This window comes from Bos mutus, chromosome 5 (genome assembly GCF_027580195.1).
Source record: "Bos mutus isolate GX-2022 chromosome 5, NWIPB_WYAK_1.1, whole genome shotgun sequence".
Taxonomy (NCBI): Eukaryota; Metazoa; Chordata; class Mammalia; order Artiodactyla; family Bovidae; genus Bos; species Bos mutus.
Window position 1 is genome coordinate 89,190,118 of NC_091621.1, and position 22,003 is coordinate 89,212,120.

The 22,003-nt window shown below is 39.0% G+C and overlaps 1 protein-coding gene across 7 annotated transcripts in view; it reads right to left on the minus strand.

The window, feature by feature from the left end:
- SOX5 (SRY-box transcription factor 5) overlaps positions 1-22,003 on the minus strand; it is a 1,177,820-nt gene that overhangs the window by 998,037 nt on the left and 157,780 nt on the right. For all 7 annotated transcript variants that reach the window (XM_070371195.1, XM_070371198.1, XM_070371200.1 and 4 more), the window contains exon 2: positions 11,339-11,419. The gene's annotated coding sequence lies outside the window, so the exon portion shown is untranslated. The remainder of the gene's footprint in view (positions 1-11,338; positions 11,420-22,003) is intronic.

Below are 22,003 nucleotides of genomic sequence, written 5' to 3' on the forward strand. Positions count from 1 at the left end.
ACTCGACGGACGTGAGTTTGAGTGAACTCCGGGAGTTGGTGATGGATAGGGAGGCCTGGCCTGCTGTGATTCATGAGGTTGCAAACAGTCAGACACAACTGAGCGACTGAACTGAACTGAAAAATGACACAAATGTCATTGTCTAAACCAGGAGTATGGCCTGTGATCCAAATCAAGCTCACTAACTTTGAAATAAGAATGGTTTAATGAAAGAACATTTATAATCAATTTGATGACAGAGAACATTACCACTAAACTGCGACTAGGTGCAATGCCTCTGCTCTCAAAAACAAATACAGTTTTTCTCATTATTATACTTCTATATTAAAAGTTTACTCAATCATTGTATTTTGAACTATGTCAATAAAATATTTTTGGAAAAAATTTTTCCTGCTCTTAAAGAGGTTACATAATATCCTCAATTTCACCTGCTAGCCTAAAAATATAGAATATTTACTATCTGGTCCTTATAAGAAAAGGCTTGCAGATACTTAGTCTATCTAAAACAATCTAATCTACAAAATTGTTTTAGCCTCATCTATTCCAGCTCTTATAACATGGGTATGTATGCATGCATTTAGAGTGCATAGTATCAGTTCAGTTCAGTTCAGTCGCTCAGTTGCATCCGACTCTTTGTGGCCCCATGAATCGCAGCACGTATTATAACTACTCTCATAAAAGACTTACAACTATCTCCTGTGTGTGTGCTTAGTTGCTCAGTCACGTCCCACTCTTTGTGACCCTTTGGACTATGGCCTGCTAGGCTACTCTAAGCATGGGTATTTTTAGGCGAGAATACTGGAATGGGTTGGCATTTTCTCCTCGATGGGATCTTCCTGACCCTCCCAACTACCTCCTAATGCTCCCTAAATCATTACCAGGAAAAGACCACAATAACTACCCCTGAAAAGTAGACTTCTATGGAGAGTTCACAATTACAGATCACATTTATCTCATCTTCATAGTAAAATGAAAAAGAAGCACTGATTTTACCCTATAATTTAGTTTCAAAAAAAATAAAATTATAATGTCCAATGTTAGTGGAAGTGAAGACCAAAAAATCCATTTCTATATCAGCTATAGCAGTGTTGGATGGCACAGTCTATCTGGAAAGTCTATCTAGTAACAGATAACAAAATGCATTAAAATACTTACACAATTTGATATGGTAAATAAACTTTTGTGAATTCAAAAATATGAAAACATACATAAAGATGTTCAATAAACCATTACTTGCAACTGTGACATGATGTTACCATTTTTTTTCTTATCAATACCCCGACTATCCATCAAGTTATAGCAGGGAGAAATCTTGGCCCTATTCTTTCCTGCACACTAGGAGCCGATAATTTCCGCCCCTTAGTCTTCCACATCTTTTCTACTTCATCTCTACAGCTACTATGTTGGTTTAAGAACTTGCTATCCTCTTCTGGATTCCTGCAGTATCATCTTGGGACTAGATCTGGAAAATGAGATCTAAGCTTATACAATTTGGGGACCCTTTAAAGAAAAAGAAGGTAAATCTGTAAATGCAAAAGGTGTGTCACCAATGCTTCTATGAGAGAGGTTTAACAGAGGGGTAGTAATATAGAAATAGAAGTGCTCGTAATCAGCTGAAGCTAAAAGCTCATACTTTTGGCAAATTTTATGAAAACACAGGACCACAAGAATACATTTTGGAGTCTCCACCAAAACTGCTAGAGGTCCTTGCAAGCCAGGTGGGTTTTTTTTCTTTTTTTTTGAAGCTTTTTGGTATATCTGACCCCTTACCAAACACTTAGTTCTTGAAGCTTGCAATTTCTAAGCCACCCATCCCATCATATTGCTGATAATCAATTTTTCTAAAATGCAATTCTAAACATATTCCTGCCCCATTTGTAAACCCTTCTTGCCAAAAGGATAATTAGTACAAAGCACTCCATGATATCACCTCCACCTACTTCTCCAACTTCATTTTCTAGACATGCTGCATTATTTACAGTTCCTTATGATGGTATTTCAGTCATACCATACCTTAGCAAATGTTCCTGCCTCTAACTGTAATGTATTTTCTTCTCTTTTCTGGCTAAAAGATTTCTTCTTTTTTTCTGTTAAAATTCTTTACAAATCTGAAACTAGAGTTGAAAGCAATTTCTTTGGCCCATTCTCCTCCAGCTTTGTACTTAGCACACATTACAAGGACTTATCATGGTCTGTTTTCCCTAATAAATTACAGTCTCCTTCAAGGTGGAACCCTTGGCCTAGCCATCTTTATTTCCCAAGTGCCTGCATTAAGCACTCAGTAATCCTCAGCTGAACAAATGAATAGAAAAGGAAGAGAAGCAAATATACTAAAAGGTTACTATTATTCATTGTGGTTATTGGTATTGTTAGTAATTTTTTACCCTCATTTTAAAACATTTTTGCTATTTGGCTATATTTGTTTAAAATAAAATAAATAAATAAAATATAAATATAAAATAAAATTTTTATTAGAGGTTTCTTCTGATTTTCATTAGATCTAGTATCTAATTCTCTTAATTCTTTGCACACCTGTGCCAGGCTTATTTAGAGGGCCAACAGTCTACCTTACTTGAAATAATGTTTAGATTCCTATAAACAATTAGCTAAATAAGTATCATTAGTGCAGCTTCATTAAAGCATATTTTTCTTAAATATTTCTCAGTACACATATTTCTCAGTAAGTGAGCATCTATTAGAGTTTTGGCAAGAAAAATCTTAAAATGGACTTATTTCCATAGGTATATATTTCAAGCACTAACGGAAAGGAATAATAAAAATGTTTTGCCATCTGGAATAAAACAGCTCTAAATACTACAAGACTCAAATTATGTTCATATTCATGAAGACACATTTCCGAATCACTATTATAATTCCTATCTTCCACATAAGATGCACTAAAGAATTGTTTTTATAAGGAAAATATCCAAAACAATCTGATAATTTTCCTAAATATAACCCTCATTGAAGTTGAATATATTTTAGTAAAGCTATCATTATCATTATCCAGTAAATGCCTGCAGGAACTTCAGAGCAAACATTTTATTCATTTTCTTTTGCATGATCTAAATATGTTGCTTTATTACACACTGTTTAACTATGCTCTACATGAAACAGACCACGTACACGTGGCATATGTAGATACGAATACAGGTCAAGAACACAAACTGCAAACCACAGGTCACAGGAATAACATCACCAAACTCACACTGACACCCTTTTAGTAGTTCCAGATCCAGGTGAATTCTTCACAATCTATACCTCTAGTTCAAGTACAAATTCATTTTCTAGTCCAGAGTATTACAGTTTTAGATTGAACCTCTTCACAAACCTGTTCCTTTGTGTAAGGTATAAAGTGTAAAGTTACTCCTTTGTGTAAGCTGTAAGGTTATTACAAGTTCATGAGAGAGTTTGACCTATGTCTTAGTCTGAGCTCCTTCTTTGGGTGGATCCATGCCCCAGCCAATCTGATGGGTTGTTTAAAGGAAAACTAGCATTCTCCTCTTTGCAGAGGACTGCGTGCAAAAGTTGCCTGAGATGAACTGTGGTACAGCAGAAAGAACTCAGCTAGAGAGTCACAATGTCATGGCGTGGAATCTCCACAATGGCATTTCAAGGGCTGTGTGACTTTCAAGTTATTGAACCTCTTTGAACCCTAGTGTTATGGGCTGAATGGTGCCCCCCTCCACTCCAAATTCACATGATAAAGTCCTAACTCCAGGTATCTCAGTCTGACATTTGTTTGCCCTTTTTTTTTTCTTTTTATTTTTTAAACACTATTATTTTTCTCATTAACAGACTTTATTTCTGTCTTAGGTTTATGAAAAAATTGAAAAAAAACATAAAAAGTTCTCAAATACTCCCTTCTCCCCACCCTCAGTTTACCCTGTTATTAACATCTTACACTGGTATGATACTTTTTTTTTTCCACAGTTGATGAACCAATACTGAAATGATTATTAACTAAAGTCCATTGTTTACATTTGAGTTCTTCTTTTGTGTTGCACGCCTCTGTGTACTTTGACAAATACAGAATGGCATGTCTCCACCATTACAGTATCATGTTCAATTCAGTTCAATCGCTCAGAAGCCCCATGGCACCCACTATAGTACCCTTGCTTGGTACATCCCATGGACAGAAGAGCCTGGTGTGCTACAGTCCATGGGGTCATAAGAGTTGGGCACAATTTACTGACTAAATTAATTATTTGTACTTCTCTGGTGGCTCAGCTGGTAAAGAATCCACCTGCAATGCAAGAGACCTGGATTTGATCCCTGGGTTAGGAAGATCCTATATAGGATTCGGGCCCAGACTAATGACCTCATCTTTGCATAACTAATTATATATGCAATGATCTACTTTTAAATGTCCCAGTGATACTAATTCTGTACTAACTGATCCACAAAACAGAATCATAGGGAACACTTCCAAACTCATTCTATGATGCTAGCATTCAGTTCAGTTCAGTTCAGTGGCTCAGTCGTATCCGACTCTTTGCGACCCCATGAATCGCAGCACGCCAGGCTTCCCTATCCATCACCAACTCCCGGAGTTCACTGAGACTCACGTCCATCGAGTCAGTGATGCCATCCAGCCATCTCATCCTCTGTCTTCCCCTTCTCCTCCTGCCCCCAATCCCTCCCAGCATCAGAGTCTTTTTCAATGAGTCAACTCTTCGCAAGAGGTGGCCAAAGTACTGGAGTTTCAGCTTTAGCATCATTCCTTCCAAAGAAATCCCAGGGCTGATCTCCTTCAGAATGGACTGGTTGGATCTCCTTGCAGTCCAAGGGACTCTCAAGAGTCTTCTCCAACACCACAGTTCAAAAGCATCAATTCTTCGGCGCTCAGCCTTCTTCACAGTCCAACTCTCACATCCATACATGACCACAGGAAAAACCAAAGCCTTGACTAGACGAACCTTTGTTGGCAAAGTAATGTCTCTGCTTTTGAATATGCTGTCTAGGTTGGTCATAACTTTCCTTCCAAGGAGTAAGCATCTTTTAATTTCATGGATGCAGTCACCATCTGCAGTGATTTTGGAGTATCATGTATGATATGATAAAGCTTAACTGCCATAAAAACCCCGTGTTCCATGTATTCATTCTTCCCTTTGTTTCTCCTTTCTCTACCTCTGTAGTTTAGGTAATATAAATGATCCTGTGTTTTTAATTTCAAATTCCATTTGTTCATGTGGTATATGGGAAATCGATTTACTTTTGTATTTTAGTCTAATGTAGAAGCAATTCTTATCCAGGAGTCTTTTTATAAATTATTTTGAATTTTCTACATAGACAATTATGTAGCCTGTCAACAGTTTCATTTTTCTCTTTCCCTATCCAAGAAGTGAAGTCGCTCAGTCACGTCAAACTCTTTGCGACTCCATGGCCTATACAGTCCATGGAATTCTCCAGGCCAGAATATTGGAGTGGGCAGCCTTTCCCTTTTCCAGGGGATCTTCCCAACCCAGGGATCAAACTAGGTTTCCCACATTGCAGGCGGATTCTTTACCAGCTGAGCCACAAGGGAAGCCCCTTCCCCATCTGTGTGTATACATACATATTTTTTCTTCTCTTAATATATTAGCTAGGAATTTCCAGTATGATGTTGAATAGGAGTGGTAAGAGGAGACATCACTGTCATATCCCAGAGTGACAGGAGAAGGAATCTAGTTTCTCATCATGGTGTATGCTTTTAACTGTAGGTTTCTCTATTCCTAGATGCTTGAAAGTTTATCATGAATGCATGTTGGATTATGTGATAATGCTTTTCTTATCTATTATTATAATAATATGATTCTTCTTCTTTCAGTTCAGTTCAGTCATTCAGTCGTGTCCAACTCTTTGTGACCCCATGAACCACAGCACGGCAGGCCTCGCTATCCATCACCAACTGCCAGAGTCTACTCAAACCCATGTCCATTGAGTTGGTGATGCCATCCAACCATCTTGTCCTCTGTCGTCCCCTTCTCCTCCTGCCCTCAATCTTTCACAGCATCAGTGTCATTTCAAATGAGTCAGCTCTTCGCATCAGGTGACCAAAGGACTGGAGTTTCAGCTTCAACATCAGTCCTTCAATGAACACCCAGGACTGATCTCCTTTAGGATGGACTGGTTGGATCTCCTTGCAGTCCAAGGGACTCTCAAGAATCTTCTCCCAGACCACAGTTTAAAAGCATCAATTCTTCTGCACTCAGCTTTCTTTATAGTCCAACTCTCACATCCATACATGATTAGATTTTTTTTCTTTAGCTATTAATATGATAGACTATAGCAATTGATTTTTGAATGATGAATGACAGTTGCATATTTGGGATAAATCCTGTTTGATCATGGTGCATATTTTTTGTATACAATACTGGATTCAACTGCTAGATATTTTGCCTACTTTTGATATTGGCTAATTCTTTGCCAACAAAGGTCTGTCTAGTCAAGGCTATGGTTTTTCCAGTGTTCATGTATGGATGTGAGTGTTGGACTGTGAAGAAAGCTAGCTTCTCCAGGGGATATTCCCTACCCAGGGAATGAACCTAGGTCTCCTGCATTGCAGGCAAATTCTTTACCAACTGAGCCACCAGGGAAACCCAATCCTATATAACTGGTTTTATACAGCTAAACTAAACTACAACAGCTAGCTTCCTCAAATGTTAAATCCTTACTATAAAGGATGCAGTGCCATTATATGCATTTAAACCCACAACACAGATATTCAAAAAAGGGTAGGCAATATTTTTTATCACACAGGATGTAACATTTGAGGTATTTCATTTCCTTGAATCTTACTTCTTTCTCCATTCAGTCAGACAAGTTGCTAAATTATTGGCAAGAACTGGGAGATTAGGATTGACATATACACACACACACACACACACACACACACATATACACACACACATACATACACACACACTACTATCTATTTCACACAATGTATAAAATAGAAAACTAATGAGAACCTACTGTAGAGCAATAAAACTCTACTCACTGCTCTATCTTATCTAAATGAGAAGGATATCTGAAAAGGAGGGGATATATATATATATATACAGCTGATTTACTTTGCTGTACAGCAGAAACTAACACAGCATTGTAAAGCAACTATATTCTAATAAAAATTTTTTTTAAAAAAAGAAAAGAAAATTGTTGGCAGAGGAGGGAAGCATGGGGGATATAGGGGTGTCAATTACTGAATTTTGAGTTTCAAAAGTCTAAGACTGAGAAATTAGAATGACTCTCATGCATTGAAAATAGACTTAAAAGAGATCCTCCTATTTACTGAGGTAAAATCATATTTAGATACTTTTGAGTGGAAGATAAGGTAGTCAAGCCATGTACAGATATTAGTGAATCTCAAAGCAAACTGCCACTGGGGTGGCTAAACCTTTATCCCTCCCCCAACCACTCTCACTCTTCCTGCTGCTGCCTAGTCGCTTCAGTTGTGTCTGATTCTGTGGGACCATACAGACTACAGCGCACCAGGCTCCTCCGTCCATGGGATTCTCTAGGCAAGAGTACTAGAGTGGCTTGCATGTCCTCCTGCAGGGGATCTTCATGACCCAGTGATCGAACCTGGGTCTTCTGCATTGCAGGTAGAGTCTTTACCACTGAGCCACCAGGGAAGCCTCTAACTCTTCCTCAGATGAGATCAGATCACTCACTCAGTCATGTCCAACTCTTTGTGACCCTATGAATCGCAGCACGCCAGGCCTCCCTGTCCATCACCAACTCCCGGAGTTCACTCAGACTCATGTCCATCGAGTCAGTGATGCCATCCAGCCATCTCATCCTCTGTCGTCCCCTTCTCCTCCTGCCCCCAATCCCTCCCAGCATCAGAGTCTTTTCCAATGAGTCAACTCTTGGCATGAGGTTGCCAAAGCACTGGAGTTTCAGCTTCAGCATCATTCCTTCCAAAGAAATCCCAGGGCTGATCTCCTTCAGAATGGACTGGTTAGATCTCCTTGCAGTCCAAGGGACTCTCAAGAGTCTTCTCCAACACCACAGTTCAAAAGCATCAATTCTTCAGCGCTAGCTTTCTTCAAAGTCCAACACTCACATCCATACATGACCACAGGAAAAACCATGGCCTTGACTAGACGAACCTTTGTTGGCAAAGTAATGTCTCTGCTTTTGAATATGCTATCTAGGTTGATCACAACTTTCCTTCCAAGGAGTAAGCGTCTTTTAATTTCATGGATGCAGTCACCATCCGTAGTGATTTTGGAGCCCAAAAAAATAAAGTCTGACACTGTTTCCACTGTTTCCCCATCTATTTCCCATGAAGTGATGGGACGGGATGCCATGATCTTCGTTTCCTGAATGTTGAGCTTTAAGCCAACTTTTCACTCTCCACTTTCACCTTCATCAAGAGGCTTTTTAGTTCCTCTTCACTTTCTGCCATAAGGGTGGTGTCATCTGCATATTTGAGGTTATTGATATTTCTCCCGGCAATCTTGATTCCAGCTTGTGTTTCTTCCAGTCCAGCGTTTCTCATGATGTACTCTGCATATAAGTTAAATAAACAGGGTGACAATATACAGCCTTGACGAACTCCTTTTCCTATTTGGAACCAGTCTGTTGTTCTATGTCCAGTTCTAACTGTTGCTTCCTGACCTGCATACAAATTTCTCAAGAGGCAGATCAGGTGGTCTGGTATTCCCATCTCTTTCAGAATTGTCCACAGTTTATTGTGATCCACATAGTCAAAGGCTTTGGCATAGTCAATAAAGCAGAAATAGATGTTTTTCTGGAACTCTCTTGCTTTGTCCATGATCCAGCGGATGTTGGCAATTTAATCTCTGGTTCCTCTGCCTTTTCTAAAACCCGCTTGAACATCAGGAAGTTCACAGTTCACATATTGCTGAAGCCTGGCTTGGAGAATTTTAAGCATTATCTTACTAGCGTGTGAGATGAGTGGAATTGTGCGGTAGTTTGAGCATTCTTTGGCATTGCCTTTCTTTGGGATTCGAATGAAAACTGACCTTTTCCAGTCCTGTGGCCACTGCTGAGTTTTCCAAATTTGCTGGCATATTGAGAGCAGCACTTTCACAGCATCATCTTTCAGGACCTGGAACAGCTCAACTGGAATTCCATCACCTCCACTAGCTTTGTTCGTACTGATGCTTTCTAAGGCCCACTTGACTTCACATTCCAGGATGTCTGGCTCTAGGTCAGTGATCACACCTAGTGGAGCTTAAATGATCAGATGTTAAACTAGGAGATTCAATTAAGGCACCTTCATTGAACAGGCATGAAATTCCAAAGAAAAGGGCTAGACCAAAACCAAAAATTTTTTTAAAGTCCTAAGAACTGGCTGCATGCGTAGTAAGTCATTTCAGTCATGTCCAACTCTTTGCAACCCTATGGACTGCTAGGCTCCTCTGTTCATGGGATTTCCCAGGCAAGAACACTGAAACGGGTTGCCACGCCCTCCTCCAGGGGATCTTCTGAGATCTCTTTTGTCTCCTGCATCGGCAGGCAAGTTCTTTAACACTGGGAAGAACAGGTTGGATGGCTCTAAAACCCAACAAGACAACATAAAGGATCAAAAGGACAGAGGTGAGGAGAAGCATTATGGAATGGTTCTTGGATTGAGCTGCTGCCCTGTGCCAAGCCCCACCTCACTGAAGCAGGGGGGCTAGAAGGGGCTATTTTCTCTCTCAGGTCTTTAGGGAGGCCTCAAAAGAACAGTTTAGATAGCATGGATGTGCCCCCTGGAGCTTAGGAAACCTGACAGATTGCAGACTGGCTCCCACCTTGGGAATCTCGAGGACAAGGAGGAGGTAAGGAACGGCTCAGTAATTTGAGAAGTACCCTTCAGCCCTTGGAGGTTCACGAGATGTGTGTTTTCGTGATGCAGGTGTGAGCCGAGGGTGACAGAGCCAGCCTGAAGCCCAAGATGGCCGCCTGGAAGTATTCTTTATATACTCAACATGAGTTCATGTGGGCTGGACTAGCCGAAAACCAGGAGATGAGTAGGGAGTGGACAGCTACAGGAGAAGCCCTGTCCAAGCCAGGAGAGTTAAAGACAAATGGACCAACAGGGGAGCCACCAAAGTCCCCCCAGAGTAGCCAAATGACTCTCAGTTTTAAACATCTGCCAGGCCCTGAAAGCTGGAGACAGGTTAACATGGTACCTGTTCACATAAAAAACATCGCTAAGCCACTCATTTCCTTTTCTTTCCCTTGTTTCAATCCCTTAGGATTTAGCGATAGCAGCCAGCAAATGGGGGAGGAGGTGACAGATAGAGAAAGAAAACAGCACACCCTCTCCCTCTGCAAGAGCCCAATCCAAATATGGACCTCAGAGAGGGGATGAGAGATGATTTGATATTAAATGAACTTGCAAGCTACTATTATAGCCTGAGATCGGACCATTCTAATTTCTGAATGTAGACAATGTTTGTGATTTAAAATGTAGATATAAATTTTTTAAATCTAAGAGTAATCTTACTAGGTATGGAGCCTACTTGAGGCCTAAATTTCATCCAAAGGCAAGAGAATATCCACTTCCCTTTTCCCAGTGCATTTTAAAGAAACAACAGGAAAAAAAATGTAAATTGTGTTTAGATTGATTTCCTAAGCTGTGCTGTTCAAAATATTTTAACAGGGTTGTTCAGTTGCTCAGTCATGTCCATCTCTTTGCAACTGCATGGACGGCAGCACGCCAGCCTTCCCTGTCCTTCACTATCTCTTAGAGTTTGCTCAAACTCATATCCACTGAGTCGATGATGCCATCCAACCATCTCATACTCTGTTGCCCCCCTTCTCCTCCTGCCCTCAATCTTTGCTAAATATGATGGTATAAAATAATGGCAGATGGAATGGATTTTCTTTCTTGGATGAGGTCTGGACCTTTGAAATGACTAAGTGATATATCGCAGGTGGACCTGACCAGGTCTGCCAAGGACTGCCTGGAGTAGCATGACCAGGAGCAATAGAACAAGGCCCAGGGGCTTCACAGTGTCATGCAAGGAGCACAGAGCTCTATGCCACCCCAGAGACTTTCTTCTGGTTCAGCAGCAGCACACCATCATGCATCCAGGGAGTATCTGGAAGAAGCCAAGAGAAGGAAAGGAAAAGATGCTCAAAGAAAGATCAAGGTGTGCCTCAGCAGTGGCTCATGAGTGCTGATGCAGGATAAGAGGACAACCATGACTCGTGGAGAGATGAGAGCATAGGAGCAGATACGTCACCCCTCACCTTCAAAATCTTACCTAGAATTAGGATGCAACCTCAAATTGCTTCCACGTGGCCAGACAAAGGGTTAATATATAATTTAGATCTAACTGTAGAAAATAAAACAAGTTACATTCCTTGCACACTCAGTTGTGTAGACACATACCTGCCACGCGTGGTGAAGCTTGTCCAACACTTCTAAAGATCCTCTTGAAGTGTGTCTTTACACCGTGGATGATTAAGAAGCCTACAAGAGAATCAGAGCTAAGTCACTTAGAGGCAGTTTCTTGGGGTGAGGAGGTTGACTCTTAATTTTTGCTGTGTGGGGAAATGCCAGTGGATGGTATTCAACTGAGCCTGACAGACTACACAACATCCACTACTACAGAACTCTTAAATTCCATCTAGAACATTATAGAACCATCAGCAGAAGGAAAAAAATAGAATGAACCAGCTTGTTTCGTCTGATTTTGAAAATCAAATGTTCCAAATCCCAGGAGAAAACATAGGAAAGGGGAGGTAAAACGGGGAACTTGAGGTTCCTATCCTAAAAACTCTGGAATTTTTAAAAGCATAAAGTCCATTACTAATGAGAAAATGAAAGTAGCTCAGTCGTGTCTGACTCTGAGACTCCATGGACCATAGCCTGCCAGGCTCCTCTGTCCATGGAATTCTTCAAGCCAGAATACTGGAGTAGGTAGTCATTCCCTTCTCCAGGGGATCTTCCCAACCCAGGGATCAAACCCAGGTTTCCTGCATTGCAGGTGGATTCTTGACCATCTGAACCACCAGGGAAGCCCAAGAATACTGGAATGAGTAGTCTATCCCTTCTCCAGGGGATCTTCCCAAGCCAGCACTCAAACTGGCGTCTCCTGCATTGCAGGTGGATTCTTTACTACCTGAGCTACCAGGGAAGCCCGTTTCTAATGAGAGAAGAAACATAAATCCAAGTAAGGGAATAGATTGCGGTAGGCAGTCCTATTTTAGAGACAGTGTTCAAGGGAAAAGTCGCTCTGCTCAGGTAACATTTGTGCAGAGACCAGGACAAAGTGAGCAACTGGACAGAGGCGCTTTCCATGCTGTGGGGACAGCGAGAACAAAGGCGCTGTGGTAAGAGCCCAGGAACAGCAAAAAGGCCACTGCGCCTGCAGTGGGATATGTCCAGGAAAGACAAGCAGGATGTGAAGGAAGTAGGAAAGGGCCGAGGAAAGGCTTCGAATTTTAATCTAGAAGCCATTAGAAGGCTGTCTTTGTCTTTAATCAAATATTATAACGTGACACCACTGTGTATTTGCATGCATTTCTCAGAAATAATAGAGAGAAATCCCCTATATCTTTTACCCTGTTTCCCTCAAGGGTAACATCTTACAAAGCTACAGTCCAATACCAAAACCGAGAGATTGGCATGGGTAGAGTTAAGATACAGAATATTTCCATCACCAGAAGAGTCCCTAAGATTGTCTTTTGAGAGCCCTCCTATCCCACCTCCTTCTTAAACCCTGGAAACCACTAGTGTACAATTTCTATAGTTTTGCCATTTCAAAATTATCATACAAATGAAATCATACACAAATCTCTGGTGATTCATCCAGGTTGGGTATCAATACTTTGTTCAGTTATATTGCTCAATAGTGTTCTCTGGTCCAGATCATTTAACCATTCATCCACTGAAAGCCACTACACTATTACGCTATTTCTAGTTTGGTGTTATATAAGCAAAGTTACTATAAACATTGGCACACAGGCTTTTGTATGAGTAGAAGTTTTCCTTTCTCTGAGATAAATGCCCACAAGAGCAACTGCTGGATTCTATGGTCATTATAAGTTAAGTTTTCTTTAAAAACCTGTCAAACTGTTCTGTAAAACGTTCTATATCATTTTACATTCCATCAGCCATGCATGAGTGAGCTGGTTTCTGCAATCCTTGCCAGCATTTGGCATTGTCACTATTTCTTATTTTAGCCATTCTGCTGTTCTCTAATGATTAATGATGTTGAACATCTTTTCATGTGCTTAGATGCTAGCTGTATATATCCTTTCCCATGAAATGTTCCTTCATGTCTTTGGTCTATTTTCTGATTGGATTGTTTCATTTTTTTATTGAAGCATTTTGAAAGATTATATTCTTAATACTAATCCTTACTACAAGTCTAAATATATAGTCTGAAACTACTTTCTCACAGACTATAGATTATCATATTCTTAACACGGTATTTCACAGAGTCCAGTTTTCTGATTGGATTGTTTCATTTATTTTATTGGTTTTGAAAGATTATATTCTTAATACTAATCCTTACTACAAGTCTAAATATATAGTCTGAAGCCACTTTCTCCCAGCCTGTAGCTTATCATATTATTAACAGGGTATTTCACAGAGCCCAAAGTTTTTAATTTTGGTAAGTTGAATTTATCAATCTTTCATTTTATGAATCATGGTTTTGATACAAAGTCTAAAAACGCTCTGGCTTGCCCTGGATCCTGAAGATGTTCCAATTTTTTTCATAAAAATTTTATTTTTAACTTTTATCAATACATTTAAGTTCTTGATATATTTTGAGTTAATTTTTGTATAAGTCTAAGACAGGTGACCCACTCCAGGGTTCTTGCCTCGAGAAACCCAGGCATGGGGGAGCCTGGTGGGCTGCCGTCTATGGGGTCGCACGGAGTCGGACACGACTGTAGCGACTTAGCAGCAGCAGCAGCAGCAAGACAGGTGAAGTTTCACTTTTTGCTTATGGATGCTCAACAGCTTCAGTACCATTTGTGGAGAAGGCTATGCTTCCTCCACCGAACTGGTATTGCACCTTTGTCAAACATCAGTTTATATTTGTGTGGGCCAATTTCTGGGCTCTCTGTTCTATTTCATTGTTATACACATGTATCCCTCTGCCAAACTCTCATAGTCTTGATTACTATAGCTGTATGATAAATCTTCAAATTGAGTAGATTAATTCTTCCCACTCTATTCTTCTATTTAAAAATTCTTATAACTATTCTGATTTCTTTGCCTTTCCATAAAATTTTTAGAAAAATCTGATCTACAAAAAAGAAAAATTGTGCTGAAATATTGATACAAACTGTGTTAAACCTGTACATCAAAGAGAATTGATATGTTTGTTATGGTGAGTCTTCTAATCCATTAACATGGTATATACCTATTTATTTATATTTTCAATCAGTACTGTATGACTTTTAGCATATAGTCCTACACATGTTCTGTTAGATTTATAACTAAATATTTAAATTTTTGAGTGATTATAAATGGTATTGTATTTTTAATTTTGGTGCCCAGTTGTTCCTTGTTATTATACAGGAATATAGTTGATTTTTGTATGCTTATCTAATATCCTACTACCTTGCTGAACTCACCTATTAGTTTTGAAAGTTTTTTTTTTTAAGTCCCCTAGGGTATTCTACATAAACAATCATGTCACCTGAAAATAGGGACAATTTTATTTCTGATTCCATTCTGATCTCTATGATTTTAATTTCCTTCCCTTATCTTTTTGTACTGGCTGGAAGTTCTAGCAATATATTAAGTAAAATTGGTGAGTGCAAACATTCTTGACCTTGTTCCTTATCTGAGGAGAAACAATTCAGTCTTTCATCATTAAGGGTAATGTTAGTTATAGAATTTATGCAGTCTTTTTCAGATGCTTGGTGTCAAGGTGAAGTTCTCTGTTCTCATTTTTCTGAGAATGTTTATCATAAATGGTTGATTTTGTCAAATGCTTTTTTCTGCATGAATGGATAGGATCATATGGTGTTTCTTCTTTAGCCTGTTAACAAGGTGAATTGCAAGTACTGAACCAACTTTGATCCCTGGAATAAATCCTACTCAGTCATGGAATGTATATATTGCTGAATTCTATTTGTTACATATACTGCTGAATTCTATTTGTTAATATTTTATTAAGGATCCTTATGTCCATGTTCATGAAGAATATTCTCTCTAGTTTTCTTTTTTGTTCTATCTTTATCAGGTTTTGGTATCTCAGTAATACCACTTTCCTAAAATGAATGGTTTTCTGGAAGAGATTGTATAGAACTGATGCTAAACTTCTTTCAATGTTTGTTAGAATTCTCTAGTGAAACCATCTGGGAGTGGATTTTTTTTTATTGTTAAAATTTTTTGTTCAATCTCCTTAAAAGTTTTAGGGCTATTCAAACTATCTATTTAGTACTGAGGGAGTTGGGAGGGATTGGGGGCAGGAGGAGAAGGGGACGACAGAGGATGAGATGGCTGGATGGCATCACTGACTGGATGGACATGAGTATGAGTGAACTCTGGGAGTTGGTGATGGACAGGGAGGCCTGGCGTGCTGCGATTCATGGGGTCACAGAGTCGGGACACGACTGAGTGACTGAACTGATGTCATTCGAGGAGTTGGTCCATTTCTTCTAAGTTGTCAAATTCATATGCATAGAACTGTTCCTAGTATACACATGTCCCTTTGATGTCTGCAGAGTCTGTAGTGATACACTTTATTTCATTCTTCACATTGGTGATTTGTGTCTTATCTGTTTTTTTCTTTGTCAGACTTGTGAGACGTTTGTCAACTTTATCAGTCTTTTCAAATAACCAGAATTTTTTCATTGTTTTTCTGTTTCCGATTTTATTAATTTTTGTTCTTATTATGATTTCCTTCATTCTGCTTGCTTTGGACTTCAGGTACGTTCAGCTCTTCTAGGTTATCGAACTGTGAGTTTAGATTATTGATTAGAGACTTTTCCTTTTTTCTAATGTATGCATTTAATGCTATAAAACATGCCTTTCAGCACTTCTTTACCTGTGACCCACAAATTTCAATGGTGTATTTTTATTTTCAATCCATTCAATGTACCATGTTCCTTGAGACCTCCTTTACGGCCCATGGATTATTTATAATGTGTGTAGCTGAATTTCCAAGTGTTCAGAGATTTACATGTTATTTTTCTATTAATGATTTCTAATTTGATTCCATGGTAGTCAAAGAATACATTCTTTAAGATTTTAATTCTTTAAAAAATTTTGAGACTTGTTTTCTGAGCCAGGATATGGTCAAATATATTACATGTTCCATGGTCACATTAAAAGAATGTGTGTTCTGTTCCTGTGGGGTAGAGTGCTCAGTGAGTACCAGTTAAGTCTGTTGGTCACTGATACTGAGTTTTTTAATATCTTTGCTGATTTTCTGACTAGTTTTCTATCCATTGATGAGATGGGGCATTAAAAATCTTCATTTATAAATCTATTTCTTTTTTAAAAAATATGTCATTTTTTTGCAACTCGGTAATTTAGGGCACACATCTTTAGGATGACTGAGTCTTATTGATGGTGCAACTCTTCTATCAATATATAATATCCCCCCTCTATCACAAGTGTCTACTGTATCCGATATTAATATAGCAACTCCTGCTTACTACTATTAATGTTTGCAAGATACTTTTTACCAATTCTTTATTATCAACTTGCCAATATCACTATATTTGAAGAGATTTATGCTTCCTTGGTGGCTCAGAGGTTAAAGCGTCTGCCTGGAATGCAAGAGACGTGGGTTCGATCCCTGGGTCGGAAAGATCCCCTGGAGAAGGAAATGGCAACCCACTCCAGTATTCTTGCCTGGAGAATTCCATGGAGAGTGGAGCCTGGTAGGCTACAGTCCATGGGGTCGCAAAGAGTCAGACACGACTGAGCGACTTCACTTTCACTTTCACTTTATGAAGATACAGCACTGTAGTTGGGTGCTATTTTTTTAATATGCTCTAACAATCTGTCTCAGTAAATCTGTCTCAATGTAAATTTAGACCATTTACATTTCATGTAATTATTGATATGTTAGGCCAGAAGCCAATAATTTCACTTTGTTTTTGGTTTTTCATTTCTCTGTTTTCTTTATCTTATTATCCTTAAACATTTTTTATAATTCAATTTTTATTTATCTATAATATTTTTGAATGTCTTTCTCTATAGCTTTTCTAGTGGTAGCTTTAAGTATGACATCAAACTACATAATATATCATAGTCCGAGGGTGTCATCGTATTAACTGTTTGAGTGAAATATGTCATGAAACATGTCCTACTGAATATTTCTGCAAAAATGTGAGATTTGGTAAATCAAAAATCTAAACATCAGAATAAATGTAGCTATATGAGATATGGTAGTTTTCTCCCTAGACAGTCCTATTTCCCCCTACCTAGAACTACATACACATTCATACCTCCACTAAAAAAGATAATTGAAATGTGAATTGGGATTAGTCAGGGAAAAAATACATCACTCTGAATTGAAACACCAAGATTTCTGTCATTTGATGTATACTTTTTTGGATAGACAACTTTAAAGATAATGTTTAAGAGAATGTGTTTTATAATACAGTAAAGTGGATAGAAATCTGAAAAATGGTTAAAGTCTGAACAAATGCATTTAGCAAGAATGCAGACCATCAACCAGTCATAATCTGTTTCAATTTTAAGTAGGCTTAAAACAGTTACCTAGGCTATTGTTCACCTTTTATAGAAAATTCATTTCAGAGAGATGAAATTAACTTGCACAAGGTTATGAGAGAGTCAGTGACAAAGTTGAGCATAGCGCTAAGGTCTGATAACACTGAACTCCAAAACCAGGAATAAAAATATTAAATTTTTATCTGTAGTATATCAACAGTCTGCTTAAGAATGAAGTTATGCTTCATTTCCTTAAGGAAGGCAAAATCAGAACATGGCAGATGGAAGATCATCACTCATCTACTTTGGAATTTAACCAAGACTCGGGTTTAAATGTACCCAAATGTAGCAATGTGCCAGAAGTAGCAACTGATAGCAAATAAATGGCCCAACCACACATATTACTGCAGGCACTGGTCCACAAGAAGTTCCCAACGTGAAACTGTAAGAGCTAGCATGTCCTTTTCCATTGTGTATCAGTGAGTTTTTCCCCATCTAACCAGACTATCACAGAGGAACAAATCTGAAGGACACTGACATATTTTCCACATTATGCAGTTTCTGTTCACTTCAGATGTAAAAACACTTGAGTATGTACAAAAGGGGCAGTCCTCAATTCCTAAAATATTTTTTATACTCCCTGATTCATTTTAAAAAAGATCAAACCTCTAGTTTGTAGCTCTCAGTGACAGGTTTCCTCTTTTAGTCACGAAAGCTTCTATGATCCAAACTTTGGAAAAAATTCTTTCTCTACATCTCCCATTTATATTCACAGTTAGATACTATAATTAAATAATAGAGTTTTGCTTACTTGGGCTCAAATCCATTAACTTTTTTTTTCTTATTTTTACTCATCTCTTTCCTCTGAAATGTCTCCCAGTATTATTATTATCCTTGAGCACACAAATACACAGATGTGTGAATCTATAATGAGGTCTTCCTATTTTTTTTAGGATAGATTTTGCTTTATTAAATGTCTAAATTGTCTCCACTTAGATACTATCTAAATAGGAACAAATGTCCTATCCTACTGAGAAAAAAAGTCATCTTTTAACTGCTGACCTCCTAGCCAAGTATATGTATTATGTTTACTCCAGGGAAAAACTTGGTTCACAAGCTGACTTGGGTTCCTTGACCTGATGCCAGCAAAGGATGAATGTGCTAATGGTCTGCACCAAAGTGAGAATTCAAATGCCCTTCCATTCAAGCCCAGTGGATTGGCCAAATGATAAAGCACCACTCAGCATCTTACACAGACAGGCACCTGCCCTCCTCTCATGTGCTGAGGAGCAGGACAAGAAGACGTGAAGGTCCTAAACATGCCAAGAGGGAAGGATGTGAATTAGATAGTAAGGCTAAGTTACACAGCTGCCACTGCGTCCAGCTCTAACCAAACAGAACTTTTTTTCACAAGAGGAAAGGAAGCTTGCAGAATTCGTATTCACACGTCCAATGTTGTGCTCTCACCACATGCCTATGAGACTCCCTTGTCAACAGAGCTTTTACCCTTGCCTTTCTCTCCTTTTCAGGATTCCTACTCCAAATCCCCAGCACACTTAGAGCAATGACCTCAGAGACATTGCTATAGCTGATGCAAATTATATTCCTTTGTTTACCTCCTGGAGTTGGGATGGGAAAGGGAGAGAAGTGTAAAAGCTCCAAAGGGGCAGCTAAAACCAAACCAGCTGAAGAAAGCTGTGGCTTCACATTTTTCACTAGTTTGCTGTGTCAATGCCCCTTGCTAATTTAGAATAGCCTTTGTGACGTTTTACATGAAAATGTTAAAAGGTAAACCCCTATGCTGATGGTCTTGGATCATCAGTATGGTGAAGCTATACTTTTACCAGTGAAAAATCAGTGGGTGAGCAGACAACCTATAAATACTTTGTTCGTTGTTAACAGGCCACATTTCTATATAAGAGGACTTACTTTCCTTTCCAGCCAGAGTACAGCAGAGATCAAGCATATACACTATAAAATAACCGACATCTAGTGTGGATAAGATAACACATAAGATTGTAATTCGTTTTACAGCACAAATTATTCCTGATTAGAAGCAAAATCCTGAAAATACACTAAATTCTAAATTTTGAAAACAGAGTAATCCCAAATCATCCCCTCCACAGATATATTAACGACTGAATGGATAAAGACATAAAGACTACATACCAAGCTGTGGAGTAGGCTGGTAAACTGGGTCTCATCCTTTACCTCTGCCCACAGACTGAAAGTGCAGAGTGAACACAGTGTCCAGGCCACCTCTATAAATAAGGTGAAACTCCTGGTTCTTATGTTAGTGTCATAGACAATTCACCCCATCTCTGAGGACTCAGTCAAACTAACTATATATTGTTGAGTAACATCTGTAATGAATTTTGTTAGAGGATGGGGGGGGAAACAAAGTCATTAAAACATATTAATAAAGAAGCTGTGATCTAACTACTTCAAAGTCAGAAAAGTCATTAGCAGAGAAAGAAGTAAAACAAGGAATGCATTCCAGAATGTTAGGGAAGGAGTTGTTACGACAAAACACGCATTTGTGTGTCAATGTGTAACACAGTAAATAGCACCTAAAATACAAAAACGTCAAAAATGATAGAAAACTCATCTTAGACATTGGAAATTCTTGGATCAGAAGGAAATGAACAGGAAGAGTTAGAGTCAAATGGTGGGTGGTCTCTCCTAGAAACTGAGAGGACAGGAAGAACCTGAAGAGCAGGGTCGGCTGGCAGGCCTAAGCAAGAACAGGGCAGGCACTGGATTGTGGAAGGAGTCAGAGATAATAGGGCTGCACACTTTGATTTCAGGAGCTCAAGAATCAGGGCTTCAGCATCCACAGCTCAGTTTGTCCTGGCTCAGTCTCCCCAGGTTGACCAAGGGTCTTTCTGTTGACAGATCTTGGATTAGTCCATGTAACATACTCATGAATCTCCAGGTTCTACTCAGCTACCTCCCCAGGCAATGGAAGGAGATTTCAGTGGCCATTGGGCTTTTCCTCTGCAAATTTCTCCCCAGCGACAACATCTACAGTTTCTTTGTCAGGTGTGCTGTCTCTGGAGCCACAAAAAGCTATGAAAGTATTCAAATGCAGAGATCTGGGTGAAAAAAATATACATATGGTGCCTGAAACACAACCTTAGGAAAGCAAATCCAGTTACTCAACTAGCGTGTAATAACTTCAGATGATGGTTCATTTCCTGACTTGGTAAAAAAGCTGAGATTCTATGAAGCACTGAGTATCTGCAAAGGACTGCTCCTGAAGATACATAAAATAAGGTCCGCATAGAGGAAGCTATTTTTATTGTAATCACTGATACTCAAACACAGTTTAATAAAAAAATACGACAATATAGAAAAGGGATTACCAGCATAAACTCTGGCATTTATGCTGAGTTGAATCTCTCTATGTAGGTGATCTTGGACAAGCTACTTCATCTCTAAGCCCAGGTCTTATCTGTAAATTAGAAATAATATTAGCACTTAACAGAGTCATTGTCTACTCAGCATCTCACTGAAAAAAACACGCTGCTCCTATTCTCAGGCCTCATGGTTCAAATAGGTTTGGCCTACACCTCACTGTGCTGCATTTTAGGGATGACTGTTCAGGCCTGAGCAATCACTGACCACTTCTGAGAAGCCATGGGGTTCCCCATCACCCCAACAATGGCCAGAACACATTCTCTATCTCCCTTTCCTTCTCTCTCCCCCTCTTGTTCACTTGTGTGCACTCTCTCCCTCTCTTTCCTCCTCTCCCTCTCTCCCACCCCCTCTCTCCATTTCTCTTGTTTTCTGTGACTGACTTTACTGAGGACTATTCACACCAAATAATGTTACACAAGAGGAAAGCAATGCTAAGACGTGAGATGATAGAGCAAGATGAATGCCTGGAGATATCCTGAGAGTTTAAAGGTTATTTCCTGTTAGAGTACCACTATACTCCCTTTCTTACTTCAACTATTTTGAGATAGTTCTTTGTCTAACCTACTACGTGGAGTTTTTCAATATGTATGTGAGGAAGAAATGAGATAATGACCATAAACACATATTACTGTGTTGGGCATATAGCAAATGCTTAATAAATGTGAGCTATTTTTATGTCCAGAATGAGAGATTCTTAAACTTGCTTTTCTAAGATGACCACATGAAAAGAAACAATTTTCACGGGACTCATTAAGATATCAAGGGTTTCTATTTTCAAAAAGGTCATAATCAATAATAAAAGATGTTAATAATAGCTCAAAGACATAGAAGAAGTCTCAAAAGACAGCAGATGACTTGACCTGAATAGAAAATACTTAAAGTATTCAGAGGAAAGAGAAAAATGAACCTCAGGCTGGCCTGCTTGCCAAAAGGCATCACAGACATAGTGTTGAGCTGGGTTTTGAGGAGCAGAAAAGATCTGAA